The 17989-nt window shown below is 54.9% G+C and overlaps 1 protein-coding gene across 1 annotated transcript in view; it reads right to left on the bottom strand.

Annotated features, from left to right (window-relative positions):
- The window catches only part of LOC137424188 (coiled-coil domain-containing protein 149-like), a 163389-nt gene that overhangs the window by 92850 nt on the left and 52550 nt on the right, over positions 1-17989 (bottom strand). The window contains exon 5 of the mRNA XM_078774361.1: positions 6506-6543. The gene's annotated coding sequence lies outside the window, so the exon portion shown is untranslated. The remainder of the gene's footprint in view (positions 1-6505; positions 6544-17989) is intronic.

Below are 17989 nucleotides of genomic sequence, written 5' to 3'. Positions count from 1 at the left end.
AAAGTATTTCTTCAAAAAAAATCGAAACCATCAGAAATTACGACATCATTTAGTAATATTACAACGTGCATTTTACGGTGGCAGGATGACATGGAGGTATGCGCATTCACCTCTGAGCTACTGTATCTTGCCTGGGTTTGAATCTCATGTGCAGCTATAAATTGGAATACTGGTATTTCTCATGCAGGGCGAGGCATAAATGTGTGTACCGCACCTCGGATGGACGTCAAACTGGATGTCCAGGCCTTTTTAAACGTCAGGCCTTTTTAAGAATTGTTTTCAAAGGTCATCCCATTTACAGGTTGAGGACATACTTTTTGTCAATTATTTTCCTGTGATGCACTCTGATGATAATCAATAGTCAAATTAAGAATAAGATGGGACAGGTTGTCAATAGCAAGCCATTTGTAAAAGCATGTGATTGTGCTTAGATATTTGTATAAAGCCCTATGAATCACAAAGAGGTTTACATTCCAAACTTGACAGGATGACTCAGGGTTACATTCTGAAGGTTGTAGCACGTTAATTTGCCCCCTCCGCAAGGGGATTTTCTCCCCCGAGCGGGTTTTCCCCACCATTGCCGTCAATGGAGTTGCATGTTGAGGTGTATATCCATCTGAAGTTAGCTTTATTGTGCAGTTTTTCCAAGGCCGCTTCGAATAACAACACGAACGATGAATAGCATTGTAGCGGTTAACGGAAGCATGACACAATTACTGTGCACCGGCCGATGACGCAACCGGCGAGCGGTCACGTGTCCGGACTCGCCCGGGCGTGTCCAGACTTGCCCTTCTCGGGCGAACACTTGCCTTGCATACCACGCCCCGTCGAGAGGCGTGACTTACCTATTTTGCATACAACGTCCCGCCGGAGAGGTGTGGCTTTTGTGTGTTCAGTTTGCGATATAAATTGCTGCCCGTTCGAGGGGCGGATTCAGTGTGCTTATGAGTTCTTTGGTTTTGAGCTAAATAAATAGCTCGGTGAAACTTCGTTCCTGTGTCGTCCATTTTGTCTGGCTTTATCGTGCAAGCACAGCTCCCACAATTGGTGACCCCTTTCTAAGAACACGGCGATGTAGTCAGCTGCAGCTTTGAAGCTCCCGGGCTTCTGGGAGTCGCACGCGGCCGTTTGGTTTGCCCAAGCGGCTTCTCAATTCGCCCTGCGAAAGATTACGAAGGACACGACGCGCTACCACCATGTGGTCTCTGCGCTCACCGCCTCCTCCGCTGCCCGGGTCCTCAGCTTCCTCCAGCACCTGCCGAACGCCGACAAATACGGCGCGCTCAAAGGCCTACTCCTCGGTGCGTTTGGACTCACGGAGACCGAATGCGCACGACAACTACTACACCTCCCGGAGCTGGGCGAGGCCCGTCCATCCGAAAGCATGGACCACATGCTTGCTCTTCGCGGTGACCACAGCCCGGACTTCCTCTTCGGCGAGTTGTTCCTCCAGCGGCTACCCGGGTAGGTACGGTTAGCTTTGGATAATTCGCCCATCACGGACCCTCGCGCCCTGGCCAAGGAGGCCGATAAATTTTTCTCGGCCAGGCGACATGTCGGAGCGGCCGCCTGGGACCCTGGGCCGACCGAGGCAACACCCGCGCCATGACCGGCGCCTCCATCGGCCGGGTCCGCGCCCCTGACGGCAGCGGGCGCCGCGACGCCCCGTCGACCGAACCCGACGCGACCGCCGGAGCCTCCACCAGAGCGAACCATGTGCTATTACCAAGCCAGGTTCGGGCAGAAGGCCAGAACGTGCTGCCCACCGTGCACTTTCGGCAGGTCGGGAAACGACCAGGCCGGCGGTCGCTGCCTGCCATGAGCGTCGGCCTTTCAGGCAGCCTTCTGTTTATCATGGACACGGAGTCCGGGTGGCGTTTTTTGTGTGACACCGGCGCTCAGCTGAGCGTGATACCCGCCTCGGTGCAGGACAAACAGGCCGCGCTTTGCGGCCCCACCTTGGTCGCCGCAAACGGTTCCTCCATCCGCACCTTCGGTTCGCGCAGCGTCGCATTCTGCTTCGGGGGCCAGCGCTTCAGGTGGGACTTCATCATGGCGAACGTGCCCATGGCCTTGCTGGGTGCAGATTTTCTTTGTGCGCATGGGCTTTTGGTCGACGTCAAACGGCGTCGGCTCATCAACGCGGAGACCTTCAACTCGCTCGCTTGCTCATTGAGCGGCTCCGCTCCGACCAAGCTAGCCTGCGCGCTCCCGGCCGTGGACGATTTCACCCGCCTACTCGCCGAATTTCCCGCCCTCACGCAGCCGACGTTTTCGGCCGTCGCCGTCAAGCACAGCGTCGAACACCACATCCCGACCACAGGTCCACCGGTCTATGCCAGGGCTCGCCCCTTCGACCCGGCCAAACTCACCGTGGCGAAGGCGGAATTCGACGCGCTGGAGTGATTGGGCATTGTACGACGCTCGAATAGCGCGTGGGCCTCGCCCCTGCACATCATGCCCAAACCGGGTGGCGGAAGGCGACCATGCGGCGATTACCGCCGCCTCAACGACGCCACCACCCCCGACCGGTACCCGATACCACACATACAGGACTTTTCCACCCGTTTGGCGGGGCGGGTGATCTTCTCCAAGGTCGACCTTATTCGGGGCTACCACCAGTTACCTGTCCGGCCGGCCGACGTTCCGAAGACGGCTGTAATTACACCTTTTGCCTCTTCGAGTTCCTCCGAATGCCGTTCGGCCTTAAGAACGCGGCCCAGGCCTTCCAGCGGCTGATGGACAATGTGCTGCGCGATCTCACCTTTCTGTTCGTCTACCTGGATGACATTCCCATCGCCAGCACTTCCCGGGTGGAGCACCTCGTCCACCTGCACACGCTTTTCGAGCACCTCGGCCAGCACGGCCTCATCATCAACCCGGCGAAATGCCAGTTTGGCGTAACGGCCGTCGACTTCCTGGGGCACCGCATCACGAAGCGCGGGGCCGTCCCACTGCCTACCAAGGTGGAGGCAGTCACAAGTTTCCCGTGCCCCCGCTCCATCAAGGCCCGACAGGAATTTTTGGGGATGGTAAATTTCTACCATCGGTCGTGCCTCGCGCCGCCCAACTCATGCGCCCCCTGTACGACGCCCTCCGGGGCAAGCCGGCCAAGCACGACGTCGCCTGGACCACAGAGATGGACGCGGCGTTCACGGGCGCTAAGCTGGCCCTCGCCAACGCGATCATTCTGGCGCACCCGGCACTCGGCGCACCCATCGCCCTCACCACGGACGCTTCCGACCACGTCCTCAACACGGACGCACCACGGACGCTTCCGTGGGCGCCGTGCATGAACAGTGGGTGAACGGGGCTTGGCAACCGCTGGCCTTCTTCAGCGGGCAGCTTTGCCCTAACGAACGCAAGTATAGCGCTTTCGCCCGCGAGCTCCTCGGCCTTTACCTGGCTGTTCGCCATTTCCGCCATCTTTTGGAGGGCCGCCCGTTCACGGCATTTGTGGACCACAAACCCCTGGTCTTCGCTATGGCCAAGGTTACGGAGCCGTGGTCGACCCGCCAGCAGCGCCACCTCTCCGCCGTGTCCGAATTTACGACGGACATCCAGCACGTCGCGGGCAAGGACAACGCTGTGGCCGATTGCCTCTCCCGGTCCGGCGCGAATGCCGTCCACCTGGGTGTGGACTTCGCCCGCATGGCGGCCGACCAGACTGCCGACCCCGCGGTGCAAGCCCTCCGGACAGCGGACACAGGCCTGCGTCCCCTTCGAGGACACAGGCACAGTTCTCCTGTGCAACGTTTCCCTGGGCCAACCTCGCCCCATCGTGCCCGCCGGATGGCAGCGGCACATTTTTGACGCCCTCCACGGCCTTTCCCACCCGGGCCGGAAAGCATCACAGAAGCTCGTGGCAGCAAAGTTCGTCTGGCACGGGCTCCGAAAGGACGTCCGCGACTGGGCCAATGCCTGTGTCGCCTGCCAGCGCGCGAAGGTCCACCGGCACACCCAGGCCCCGTTGGCACCATTCGACGTGCCTGCGCGGCGCTTCGACCACGTCAATGTGGACCTGGTGGGACCCCTTCCCTCCTCGAGGGGCTTCACCCACCTCATCACGATGGTGGACAGGACCACCAGGTGGCCGGAGGCCGTCCCGCTGGCATCAACAACATCCGCCGACGTAGCGCAGGCCTTCATTGGCACTTGGATTGCCCGTTTCGGCGCGCCCTCGGACATCTCCTCCGACAGAGCCCCCCAATTCGCCTCCGAGCTTTGGGGCGCGGTCGCCCAGGCCTTGGGGGTCAAGCTTCACCGCACCACGGCCTACCACCCCCAAGCCAACGGCTTGTGCGAGTGGTTCCACCGCTCAATGAAGGCTGCTCTCAGGGCCAGCCTCCAGGACGACGGTTGGGCCGACAGGCTCCCGTGGGTCCTATTGAGCCTCCGAACGGCCCCTAAAGAGGACCTCCAGGCTTCCACCGCCGAGCTGGTCTACGGCCAGCCACTGCGCGTGCCGGGCGAATTCATCCCTGACGCCACCGGCCCCTGGTCCGCGGCTCGCCGACGCTCGGACCTCCAGGAGGCCGCCAGGAGATTTGCCCCCGTGCCCACGTCCCACCACGGCTGCCCCCAACCCAACGTCCCGCCAGCACTTCGCACTGCGGAGTACGTTTTTATCCGGCACGACGCACACCGGGGACCGCTCCGGCCGCCGTACGATGGACCTTTCTGGGTACTGCAGACGAACGACAAGTCATTCATCGTCGACATCGGTGGCAAGCCGGACTGCATCTCCGTGGACCGCCTCAAGCCGGCCCATTTGGACCTCGACCAACCTCCACGGTTGGCCCTCCCTCCACGACGGTGCTGTCCCCCATCAACCAAGCCCCCCGCCTGACCATCCACCACCACGCCGCCTACCACCCCCACACGAATCACCAGGGGTCGTTTTGGCCGGGTCATCAGGACCCCCCTCAAACTAACTCTCCCGGTGCAGGTTAATTCTGGGGGGGGGGGCGCATGTAGCGGTTACCGGAAGCATGATACAATTACCGTGCACCGGCCGATGACGCAACCGGCGAGCGGTCACGTGTCCGGACTGGACCGGGCGTGTGCAGACTTGCTCTTCTCGGGCGAACACTTGCCTTGCATACCACGCCCCGTCGAGAGGCGTGACTTACCTATTTTGCATACCACGCCCCACCTGAGGGGCGTGGCTTTTGTGTGTTCAGTTTGCGATATAAATTGCCGCCCGTTCGGGGGGCGGATTCAGTGTGCTTTTGAGTCTTTGGTTTTGAGCGAAATAAATAGCTCGGTGAAACTTCGTTCCTGTGTCGTCCATTTTGTCTGGCTTTATCGTGCGAGCGCAGCTCCCACAGCATCATATTAATGTTATAACATCATCATGCTATTTGCTTACCGAAGTAAAAATATTATGAACCACAAACACGTTTGATTCGATTTTTAAACAGTCGCTAATGCTATTTATAACACGAAATAAGGACATTTGGAGAAATCCCGACATCAGTGAGGTAGGTTTTACTTACAGACCTTAGCGAAGATCTACTGTACTCCACATATAAACCCACAAGTGTTGGGTTAATAACATGGCCCTTTCTGCTGATGCCGTGGCGTTTTTCATAGCAAAATTTTGGAACTCGCTCCTGCTATTCAACGCGAAACTGAAAGGGAGGAAGCCCGGGTTGTGCACATTTTCCAAGCAGCTAGCTCGTGCTTGCCAAGCTAGCCGTTCCTTGACGGTTTTGAATAGAGTGCTTGCTCGAATGCTGAAACCACTTGGCGATCTCTCCACAAGAAACTTGGTAAATGAACACACCCAATGTTCTTGAGACCCGACCGTAGATCGACTGTAATCTATATACCCTAAAGAGGATTGACACTTCCTGACCCTCCCATAGTGAGCGGGTGTACTAGTGTTTGTAAATAAATCAAATCGTTAAATGTTTACTTTCTGTCCGTGAATGTCTTTTCTTCCATTGGTCCGCCATTGCTCGCACCCAGAGTAGCGATCGGCCACAACAAAATTAGCATTCGCCCGGCGGGTGTGTGTGTGTGTGTGTGTGTGTGTGTGTGTGTGTGTTTGTGTGTGTGTGTGTGTGTGTGTATATCTGTGTGTGTGTTTGTGTGTGTGTGTGTGTGTTTGTGTGTGTGTGTGTGTGTGTGTGTGTTTGTGTGTGTGTGTGTGTGTTTGTGTGTGTGTGTGTGTGTATGTCTGTGTGTGTGTGTGTGTGTGTGTGTGTTTGTGTGTGTGTGTGTGTGTGTGTGTGTGTGTGTGTGTGTATGTCTGTGTGTGTATGTCTGTGTGTGTGTGTGTGTATGTCTGTGTGTGTGTGTGTTTGTGTGTGTGTGTGTGTGTGTTTGTGTGTGTGTGTGTGTGTGTGTGTTTGTGTGTGTGTGTGTGTGTGTGTGTTTGTGTGTGTATGTGTGTGTGTGTTGTGTGTGTGTGTGTGTGTGTGTGTGTGTGTGTGTGTGTGTGTGTGTGTGTGTGTGTGTGTGTGTTAGTGTGTATATATACAGTATGTGAAAGTCTTACCTCAATATGATTTGCTGCTTCAGCTGCTTGCGATTTAACTGCGGCACAAATAAGAACTGTGGTTAGTAATTATCTCGTTTACATCAGTAATTTCCCTCAAAAAATGAAAAGTTCACCAATTTCACATTCACCTTCAACACTTTTCTGATGTTTTGATTTCAGAAAAGCATTTAATTATCTCACAAGAAGTTGAGACTTCCCTCTTTACTTGAGACTTGAGGCTCAAGGTAGACTCGCCTCGTTCAAGCTAATGGCCTCTCATGCCCATCTTTACACTTGCAGAATCCCTATTCCATGCCATACCTTTAGACTGCAAGCCTTCTGAAAATTTACTGGACAGCACAAAACATAACCACGGCTACTGCAACTTTGTGGTTCACAAAAGTCACATATCTCTGTCATTATAGACAGTAAACAGGTGCTATTCATTAATTAACAAGTATCTGCATAACAAAATTGTGTTTGCCTCTCCGGCTCGTGGGGAAATATAATCTCTTCAAATGCCGTATGCACCTGTTTGGCCATGTTGAAGTTGTGAACAGTTGTAGCAGCTACCACTCTCCTCTCCAAGAAAATGTATACAACTCTAACCAGATGGATGTTATTGTATTTTTCTGGTGATTTATGCACCAGGAATTAGTGACTACACCAATGTAATCCTTGACCATTTAAGAGCTGTTTTAAAAAACCCCGCAGTATATGTGAGTATGGTATGACCATGTTTTTGAAGTGCAAATGGAGACATACTCAAAGCTTGCTCCTGGCATGGCCCAGTCACAATATTGTAGCGGCTACCGCTGGGTTTACACAATCGCCTTGCACCTACTAAGGACGCGGAGCGATCACCACGCCGGGCTCGGCCAGAACGCCCGGGCAGGCCCGCGCTCAACTTGCCAGGCCTAGGCCGGGACGCCCGGGCATGCCCGGGCACGCCCGGCCAGGCCCGCTCTCGACTTGCCAGGCCGCATCCGGGACGCCCGGGCATGCCCGGGCATGCCCACCCTCAACTTGCCAGGCCGCGGCCAGGACGCCCGGCCACGCCCCCTCTCGCCTTTCCCGGGCAAACGCTCCGGGATAATGTGTGTATATATATTGCTGCCCGATAAACGGGCTTTTCAGAGTACCCGAGTTGTTTTGTGACAATAAAGAAACTCGGACGAATTCCAGCTTTTTGTCGCGTCCATTCTTCCGATTACGTGGGAGCACAGCTCCTTCATTGGTGACCTACCGACATGGACACGGCAGTTGCCCTTAAACTGCCTACCTTCTGGGAGGCTCACGCGGCGGTTTGGTTCGCCCAGGCGGACTCCCTGTTCGCCCTGCGAGGCATCACGGCCGACGACACCCGCTTCCACCATGTGGTAGCAGCGCTCGGTTCAGCCACCGCGGCCCGCGCCCTGAGCCTCCTCGAGAGCCCGCCAGCTGCTGACAAATACGGCGTGATTAAAAAGCTCCTCCTCGACGCTTTCGCCCTCCCATCGGCGGAACGCGCACGGCGCCTGCTCGACCTGCCCGAGCTCGGCGACACGCGCCCGTACGAGCGAATGGACTACATGCTTTCGCTGCTCGGCGAGCACTCTCCGGCATTCCTGTTCCGGGAGCTGTTCCTCCGTCAGCTGCCTAGCCCGGTACGCCTCGCCCTGGCGAGCACGACGATCACGGATCCCTGCGCCCTCGCCAGGGAAGCCGACAAGATCTCCGCGGCAGGCCAACGCATTGGAGCAGCGACCTGGAGCCCACCGCCGTCCGAAGCAACGTCCAACGGCGTCGCCTCATCAATGCCGAAACCTTCAGCTCCTTGGTATGCACATTGAGCAGCTCCGCTCCGACCGAGCTGGCATGCGCCCTCCCGGCGGCGAACGAGTTTGCTCGCCTGCTCACGGAGTTCCCGGCCCTCACGCGGCCGACGTTTTCGGCCGTCGCAGTATGACATGGGATCGAGCATCACATACCAATCACGGGCCCACCGGTCTACGCCAGAGCCCGCCGCCTCGACCCAGCCAAGTTCGCCGTGGCCAAAGCCAAGTTCGACGCTTTGGAACACCTCGGCATCGTGCGGCGCTCCGATAGCGCGTGGGCTTCGCCACTACACATCGTCCCAAAACCAGGGGGCGGCTGGCGCCCATGTGGCGACTACCGCCGCCTTAACGACGCTACCACCCCCGACAGGTATCCGATCCCGCACATCCAAGACTTCTCCGCCCGTCTGGCAGGACGGGTAATTTTTTCAAAAATCGATCTCATACGGGGATATCACCAGGTACCCGTCAGGGCGGCCGACGTCCCTAAAACGGCCGTCATCACGCCGTTCGGCTTATTCGAATTCCTACGGATGCCATTTGGCCTCAAAAACGCGGCTCAGGCGTTCCAGCGCTTGATGGACGGCGTGCTGCGTGACCTGCCGTTCCTCTTCGTTTACCTGGACGACATCCTCGTCGCCAGCACGTCCCGGGCCGAGCACCTCCTCCACCTCCGAACACTGTTCGGGTGCCTCAGCGAGCACGGCCTCATCGTCAACCCGGCCAAATGCGACTTCGGCACGACGGCCGTTGATTTTTTGGGCCACCACATCACCAAGAACGGGGCCGTGCCGCTGCCAACCAAGGTCGAGGCCATCACCACGTTTCCGCATCCCCGCTCCATAAAGGCCCTGCAGGAATTCCTGGGAATGGTGAATTTCTATCACTGCTTCGTGCCCCGCGCTGCTCAACTCATGCGGCCCCTCTACGAAGCCCTCTGGGGCAAGCCGGCCAAGCACGACATCGTCTGGTCCGCAGCAATGGACGCGGCCTTCCAAAGCTCAAAGCGGGCCCTCGCCGACGCAACACTGCTCACTCACCCGGTGCTCAACGCTCCCATCGCCCTCACCACGGATGCCTCCGACTACGCGGTGGGTGCCGTACATGAGCAATGGGTGAACGGGGTTTGGCAGCCACTCGCTTTTTTCAGCCGGCAGCTCCGGCCGAACGAGCTCAAATACAGCACGTTTGACCATGAGCTCCTCGGTCTACACCTGGCCGTTCGCCATTTCCGCCACCTCCTGGAGGGCCGACCCTTCATGGCGTTCGTCGACCACAAGCCATTGGTTTACGCAATGGCCAAGGTCACGGAGCCGTGGTCGGCCCGCCAACAGCGCCACCTCTCCGCCGTGTCGGAGTTTACCACGGACATCCGGCACGTCGCCGGCAAAAACAACGCCGTGGCCGACTGTCTTTCTCGGGCCAGCGCGAACCTCGTCCAACGTCTTTCGACTCCGATCTGTCTCGACTGGCCCGGCCTGCCGACTGTCTTTCTCGGGCCACCTCGGCGTGGACTTCGCGCTTATGGCGGCGGCCCAAACCACCGACACCACGGTGTAAGCCCTCCGGGCGGCGGACACGGGCATCCGCCTGGCCGACATCCCCTTCGCGGGAACTGTCCTGCTCTGCGACGTCTCCCAAGGCCAGCCTCGCCCCATCGTGCCCGTTACCTGGCAACGCCGCATCTTCGCCTCCCTCCACGGCCTTTCCCACCCGGGCCGGAAAGCTTCCCAGAAGCTGGTGTCGGCGCGATTCGTCTGGCACGGCCTTCGACGGGACGTCCGCGATTGGACCAGCACCTGCACAGCCTGCCAACAGGCCAAGGTCCACCGACACACCCAGGCCCCGCTGGCACCTTTCACCGTGCCCGAACGACGTTTCGACCACGTCAACGTGGATCTGGTGGGCCCCCTCCCCCCATCACGGGGGTTCACACACCTGCTCACCATGGTGGACAGGACCACCAGGTGGCCGGAGGCCGTTCCCCTCGTCTCCACCACCACCGCCGACGTGGCGCAGGCTTTCATCGCCACCTGGGTCGCCCGCTTCGGCGCACCGGCAGGCATCTCGTCGGACCGCGGACCGCAGTTCACCTCCGAGCTGTGGGGCGCAGTCGCCCGCAACCTGGGGGTCAAGCTCCACCGTACTACGGCCTACCACCCCCAAGCCAACGGGTTGTGCGAGCGATTCCACCGCTCCATGAAGGCCGCGCTCATGGCCGGCCTTCAAGACGGCGGTTGGGCCGACCGGCTGCCGTGGGTCCTTTTGGGCCTCCGCACGGCCCCCAAGGAGGACCTCCGGGCATCCACCGCCGAGCTTGTCTACGGCCAGGCGCTACGCGTCCCGGGCGAATTCGTGCCCGACGCTACCAGTCCCTGGTCCGCAGCTCACCAGCGCTCGGACCTCCAGGAGGCCGCCCGACGGTTTGCCCCCGTGCCAACATCCCACCACGGTGACCCCCAGTCCTACGTCCCCCCAGCGCTTCGCACAGCGGAGTACGTTTTTGTGCGTCATGACGCACATCGGGGGCCACTCCGGCCGCCGTACGACGGGCCCTTCCGGGTCCTGCGACTGGACGACAAGTCGTTCGTCATCGACATCGGCGGCAGGTCGGACCGGATTGTGGTGGACCGCCTCAAGCCGGCGCACGTGGACATCGACCAACCGCCACGGTTGGCCCTTCCGCCGCGGCGAGGCCGCCCCCCGTCCACGGTGCCCCCCACTCGACCGCCCACCACCACACCGGACCCCCCCCCCCCACGACCCGCCAGGGGTCGCTACGGCCGGGTCATTAGGACCCCCCTCAAATTGACCCTGCCGGTGCAAGTCGATTCTGGGGGGACGTGTGTAGTGGCTACCGCTGGGTTTACACAATCGCCTTGCACCTACCAAGGACGCGGAGCGATCACCACGCCGGGCTCGTCCAGAACGCCCGGGCAGGCCCGCGCTCAACTTGCCAGGCCTTGGCCGGGACGCCCGGGCATGCCCGAGCACGCCGGCCACGCCCGCTCTCGACTTGCCAGGCCGCATCCGGGACGCCCGGGCATGCCCGGGCATGCCCGCCCTCGACTTGCCAGGCCGCGGCCAGGACGCCCGTGACGCCCCCTCTCGCCTTTCCCGGACAAACGCTCCGGGATAATGTGTGTATATATATTGCTGCCCGATAAACGGGCTTTTCAGAGTACCCGAGTTGTTTTGTGACAATAAAGAAACTCGGACGAATTCCAGCTTTTTGTCGCGTCCATTCTTCCGATTACGTGGGAGCACAGCTCCTTCAATAAAAAGAGGTTCTGAACTTGCTCGTGGAGATGAGGTAACAGTCATCTTAGTCAAGTTCACAATGTCAATAAATTATATTTCGTTCAAAATCATGGTAGATTAGCAAACCTATACATTTTTGGAAAGGTTATAGCATAAGGAAACTAAAAATCAATGTTTACATTTGGAGAGATACCTGTATGGCGCCCATTTTGGATTTTCAAAATGGCCACTGTAAAATACATATTTTGTTCTATTTCTGCCTCTAATTACCCTAAAAACTTTTTAAAATATACTAAACCTATATTTTCAGGGACAAGGAATCCAATGAAAGTATCAAATTAGTGCTATGGGGAATGGTAAGACACGAATCAAAGGTTTTGAATTGCAAAATACGGTCTTTATATTCGCGATAAGTTGCATAATCAAATACATGTTATCATTTTGTACAGGCAGTTAATAACATCAGAATGTGTCACAATAATTCATATCACCAAACATACACAGGCAGTCAGCAAAATCATATATACACATGCAGTCAGTATAACTTCACATCTGCACAGGCAGTCAATGACAAAATATACACAGGCAGTCAATGGCATCAAACATACACGATTACAGAATATGCCATTTAGAGTTCGTCATCACTGTCCTGTGTGTCGTATCCGACAATATAGTCCGCATCGTTTTCACAGTCCGTTCCACACAAGCAAAGGTCGGTCAAATTGATTGGCAAATCGAATTGGTCGATCGAATCGAATTCGATGAATCGAATCGAATCGAATCGATCGAATTGGTCGAATGGTCGAATGGTCGATCGAAGCGATTGGTCGAATGGTCGAATTGGTCGAATGGAATTGGTCGATTGGTCGAATTGGTCGAATTGGTCGAATCCAATTGGTCGGAATTGGCAAATGTAAACATTGATTTTCAGATTTTCCATTTAATAACGTTTCCAAAAATGTATAGGTTTGCTAATCTACCATGATTTTGAATGAAAAAACATAGTGAACCTGACTATCTCCTGGATTTCACTTCGTCTGGTGAATCCCTGTCCTTTTGTCCTTTCATTTTCCATTCTGTTGTATCACACACTTCACTGATCAACTCACTCATTGTCCATCTCCTTAAGTTAAACCTCTCTGCTTTCTCAAGGGCTTGCCAACCATATGAAAGTTAATCTCCAGTCTGCACAGCAACAAAAGAGGGCCTTGTTTGAAAACTACTCGTGTTTAAGTATAGTGTTATGTGGTCCTCCCCGACCTCCTAGTCTCGGTATACCTCCGAACCCCGGGAGGAGCCACAGCAGAAAAATATACTATTCCGTGTCGCAATCAATAAGGAGACCACACCAATGGGGATGAACAAACCAATCATATATTATAAATCACACAGGAATCACGACACAAATAATTATAGCAATTCACCATACAATCCCTGTCTTAAGATGGTACCACCTTATCTAGTCCGTTAACCCAAACTCACGGCACTCCCCCAATGTCTCTGTACCCCTCCAAGGCGAAGTCGATTCGCTCCAGCGATCGATGGATCAATGTCCGATCCAAAATCAATTGAGGCGGGGACGATCGAAGCGACCCAGAGGTCACGTAGTCCAACACCCAGCAAACTAGCGGTGTAATGGAAAACCTCCAAAGACGCGCTCTGACGTACACGTTTGCTGTTCAATCAGCGAGGCTCCGTATAATCCTCAAAAGCCACTTTCTTGCACAGCCGTCCCAGGCAAACCACCGGGGAATAATGCCAGCCGACGCGACAAAAACCTTTTCCACTGAAGGCAGCGCGCATGGCGAAATGGCGGACGGCTCTCACTCGAGCCGGGGCTTCGAGGCAAGGATACTCCGGAACCTCAATGCCGACCCGACTACGCAGGCTCCACAGTACTCCAGCGATATCACCTATCGCACGGACTTCCTTTCAAGGACTCAAAGTTCCCTCACACTGTACGCTCGACCGCTCGGTTCGGAGCTTCAACCAAGATCGTCTTTTCTTCTCCTCACGCCTCTTCTTCTTCTTTCTGCTAACACGCTCTTCTTCCTCCCTCGACCTCTTCCGGCGCACTATGCCATTTCCGGTATTATTTTATCATGAGCGCTTTTAAACCTTTTAACTACAATAACCCTTTCCCTTAAACCACCATCACCATAATACTTAGAACCAACAACAATAATCATAACCACAATAATTAGTGCCGCATCCGTAACACTTCACCCCCTCAAGAAAAGTTTGAACCTAGTGAAAACTTTTTGGAGGCAACATCCTGTAAACAAACAAAAGTAGCTCACCCCCAACTCCTCAATTCCCGTGAGCAACAGTAATCAATATTTCCCCAAAATTAAAGCAACAAACTTTCACCCAACCCACAGAGCTTTCCACAGTTAATTCACTCTGGACAAAGGGCCAACACGACATTGTCCTGCCCTTTACTTGTTCAATTTCCCAGTTGGACCCCTGCAAAGCCAAACTCCATCTCAGCACCCTCTGATCTTACTTTTCGTTTCTTTTGAATGAAGGTTAAGGGGTGGTGATCAAAAATCCAAAGTCAAGCAACCCTACAGCACTTTTTCCGGGAGGCCGAGCTGAGAGCCAGGTTCCATGATGGTTGGGTGGCGAGGCCTGGAAGTATTCGCTACATGGACGCCTTTAGGAACGTGGAGTTCACGGTTAATCAATGTAGGAAAGTTCACTACATGGACGGCTTTAGGAACGTGGCGTTCACGGTTAATCCGTGTAGGAATCTTGGCTCGGCTGCTCCGCAGCATTCAGTGCTTCAAATCTTCCGAACTTTCATAATAATCACGATTGGGCCGCTTGTCACTGCAGTCCCATGAATAGCGGTCTCCTTCTCGGCCACTGCTCTGATAATCCTTCCTTCGGGAGCTGCCGGAACTCTGGGAGCCTCCATCATATTATCGATTGCGCTCACCACCAAAACTCCTACTCCGTGGTCCTCCTCTGTAGCCCCCTCGACACCTATGAAATGCCTTCCCTACTGTTACATATTTATGTGAATGTATGTGAATTACCATTCAGGTTGCTTATCCGTGTGTATTATATTAAGGGTTGTTGTGATTGGAGGGTCAGGAGCCCTTCTGAACGGAAGTGGCCGGAAACGGAAGTGACCGAAAACGGAAGAAGAAAAGACACGAGGAGAAAAAAGGACGGTGATCCTTCTTCCTCGCCCCGCGAGGACAAAAGGTGGAATCGACCTTGCGCTGCGCGGAAAACAGAGGCGTTCCGAAACCTGTCAGGCGAGAGGAATTCCCGGGGACGTGTACCTGCCCGGTGGAGACGTCAAGTTGACGTGGGGGCGTGCATCGACCCCGCGTCTGGAATCGTTCGCGGCACCGTCCAAACAGACGCGTGCGGGTCGCACGTTGGGGCCTAACGCGCCTTGCAAGCGGCGTGGGGTTTGGCTTGCTCTACCGTATCCGCTGCGCGTGGCCACGAGGGGCTGCCGCCACGGTGCCTGGTACGATACCTGCCCGGTGGAGAAACGTCCACCCGGGGTTCGTTCTACCGCCCGAGTGCGGTGACGGCGACCATCATCTTGGTCAAGAGGGGCCCAGAGACATTGTGCGGGACCGAGACCAAAAGGGTTTCGTGAGTACTCACCGGGACACACATGTATAAGATGGCCATCTTAATCATAGGGAATTGATTGTGAATTGGGAATTGGTGAGGATTATGTGTTGTTGATTGCTCGGGGAAAATCTCCGTGGTTGTGTCATTGAAATATTGTTGATGGTTGTGTCATTGAAATTGTTTGGTATCATTACCATTGAAATATATCCTTGAACGTCAGTTGTCGCTTGGGTGAAATTCATATGGCTTGCGTGGCGAAAGCGCATATATAGTACAGCTTTCTGGCGAAGTTCCTCTCACGGTCCGGGGGTCACTGAGACCAGGTATTCACCGAGGGGACCACGTAACAGAATTGGGGGCTCGTCTGGGATTTAAAATTGGATAAAATAATAAAATAATAATTTTTATTAATTAAAATTTATTAATTAATTATTAATTGGAAAATTTTTTTTTTTGAGAAATTGGGGTAAAATCTTGGGTGAAGGTTAACAGGTGTTAACGATAGGCACCATGGCGTTTGTGGCACAGAACTTTGGGGTAACACCGAGTGAGGCACAGTTCCGAGCGTTGCTAAAGTCGGACCTCTTGAAATTGGCCAAACATTTTAACTTGGAGGTCCGAACTAATTTGAGGAAGGCAGAGTTGCAGGCCACGGTGATACAATCTATGGTGGGATTAGGAACATGGGACGAGTTAGCCTGGGAGTGGCTACCCGAAGAACCAGAAGATGTTGAGCTCCGGAAACTGGAGTTGCAATTACGGAGCCAGGAACGGATTAAAGAAGAAGAAAGGAAAGCAGAAAAGGAAAGAGCAGAAGAAGAAAGGAAAGCAGAAAAGGAAAGAGCAGAAGAGGAAAGGAAAGCAGAAGAGAGGAGAGAAGAGAAACAAGCAGAGGAAAGGAGAGTGGAACGAGAACTCCAGGAAAGGTTAAAAGAAGAAGAAAGGAAAGCAGAAGCGAGGAGAGAAGAGAAACAAGCAGAGGAAAGGAGAGTGGAACGAGAACTCCAGGAAAGGTTAGAAGGGAGAAAAGCAGAGGAGAGGAGAGCTGCAAGGGACCTCGAAGCAGAGGAGAGAAAAGCGGAAAGGGAATTAAAGGAACGTGACATGGAGCTTCAGCAAGAAATCAAATTCAAGGAGCTGGAGTTAATGAGAGAACGGGGAGAGGCACCACCCTTGCTGACGGGGTCGACACCTAACCAGAAAACCTGGGATGTGGGCAGACATGTGAGGCTGGTTCCACCGTTCAGTGAAAAAGAAGTCGCGAAATTTTTCCCACACTTTGAGAAAGTGGCTCGACAATTAAACTGGCCGGAGGAGGCCTGGACCATACTCGTGCAAAGTGTGCTGGTGGGGAAAGCTCAGGAAATTTATTCGGCGCTACCAATGGACCAATGTGCAGATTATGAGGTACTGAAGAAGCACATCCTCAAAGCCTATGAATTGGTTCCGGAAGCTTACAGGCAAAAATTCAGGAATGCCAGGAAGAGGGAGAGTGAGACCCATGTGGAGTTTGCCAGAGTGAAAGAAAACATGTTTGATCGGTGGTGTGAGTCAAAAGGAGTCGGGAAAGACTTCGAAACATTGCGGGACTTGATCCTGGTGGAGGAATTCCAGCAGTGTGTCCACGAGGACATCAAAGTGTACCTGCAGGAAAAGAAAGTACCGAAGTTGTGGGACGCAGCCACCATGGCAGATGATTATGCCTTAACCCACCGAATAGGGATCCACGAACCTAACTCCTCGCCTAGATCTCCGCAGGGGAGGTGGGGAACAGCAGGTGCGGAGAACGACCATACATGGCGGCGGCCTCGAGATGATTATGGGGACAACTATGATACCCCACCGGTTCGAAATCAGAGGGAGGCGGGCCCAAGACAAACTTATAGTTCGGGGGGCCCGAGGCAGACCCCGAGTTTTTCCTCCGGGCCTACTTGCGCGTTTTGCAAGAAACCTGGACACTTGATGTCCAGTTGTTACCTCATGAAAAGGGACAACCCAGAGCGGAGTCCGACTATTACAACTCCGAATGCGATGGCTAGCGTAAGAAATCGCCATCAAAAGGGTTACCAACCATTTATTTCAGAGGGGTTTGTGTCACTGGATGGAGCCTCGACTAACCGGAGACCGGTTAGGATATTGAGGGACACAGGGGCCCATCAATCTTTAATGCTTGAAGGCATTTTGCCATGGTCCGAGGAGACGGCAACGGGGGATAGTGTTCGTTTACAGGGGATCGGGGGCGGTGTTAGTGCTCCCCTTCAGGTCATCCAGTTGGAGTCCGATTTGATGTCAGGACCGGTCACCGTCGGTTTACAAGCCACGCTTCCTGTAGAGGGTGTATCTGTGGTTATCGGGAATGATTTGGCCGGGGGTCAAGTTTATGGTAACCTGAGGGTTGGTAAAGAGCCCAGCAGGGAAAATAACACCACACCAGCTCGGGATGACGACAAAAGTGCCCAGTTATTTGTAGGGGGACTGAACTTCAAAACAGAGGAAGAAGTTCTGACCTCTGTCTTCAACAGATATGGGCCGCTGGTGGAAGTGCGGTTGGTAAGAGACTGGGAAACGCAACAGTCAAGAGGGTTCGGCTTTGTCACGTTTGCCAGCACAAAAGACGCCAGAGAGGCAGAGAAGAATTGGAATGGCAAGGATTTGGAGGGTCGGACCATAACAGTAGGGAAGGCATTTCGTAGGCGTCGAGAGGTCTACAGGAGAGGACAACTGGGCGGTAGTTTTGGTGGTGGCCGCAATCAATATTATTATGGAGGCTCCCTGAGTTACGGCCGCTCCCGAAGGAAGGATTGGCAAAGTAGTGGCCGAGAAG

Source organism: Myxine glutinosa, chromosome 3 (genome assembly GCF_964187855.1).
Source record: "Myxine glutinosa chromosome 3, kmMyxGlut1.1, whole genome shotgun sequence".
In the NCBI taxonomy this organism is placed as follows: domain Eukaryota; kingdom Metazoa; phylum Chordata; class Myxini; order Myxiniformes; family Myxinidae; genus Myxine; species Myxine glutinosa.
Note: the sequence above shows the minus strand (reverse complement) of the source record. Positions and strands in the feature narration are given on the sequence as shown.